Consider the following 294-nt stretch of genomic DNA (forward strand, 5'->3'; position numbering starts at 1 on the left):
GTCTAACTGGTGACCATGACACACACAGTTCCACATGGGAATGTAGAGATAATAATCATCATAAATGCACTGCTTGGGGGCTGTACTGTGTTTTCCCTAGAATATTTTAGATTCTGTATTTCTTTCTTTTGGAAATCAGTTGATATTTCAGTATATTTTACGATCTAAAGTCAAGACTTTTGATTATTTCCCCACTTCCAGCACGTCCCCTTCAGCCCGCAGGACATGTTTCTTAGCTTCCTGCCACAACTTATCCTTCCATCCTTCACTGGCTGACCTGACTTCTGGGCCATA

This window comes from Lacerta agilis, chromosome 1 (genome assembly GCF_009819535.1).
Source record: "Lacerta agilis isolate rLacAgi1 chromosome 1, rLacAgi1.pri, whole genome shotgun sequence".
NCBI classification, from domain to species: domain Eukaryota; kingdom Metazoa; phylum Chordata; class Lepidosauria; order Squamata; family Lacertidae; genus Lacerta; species Lacerta agilis.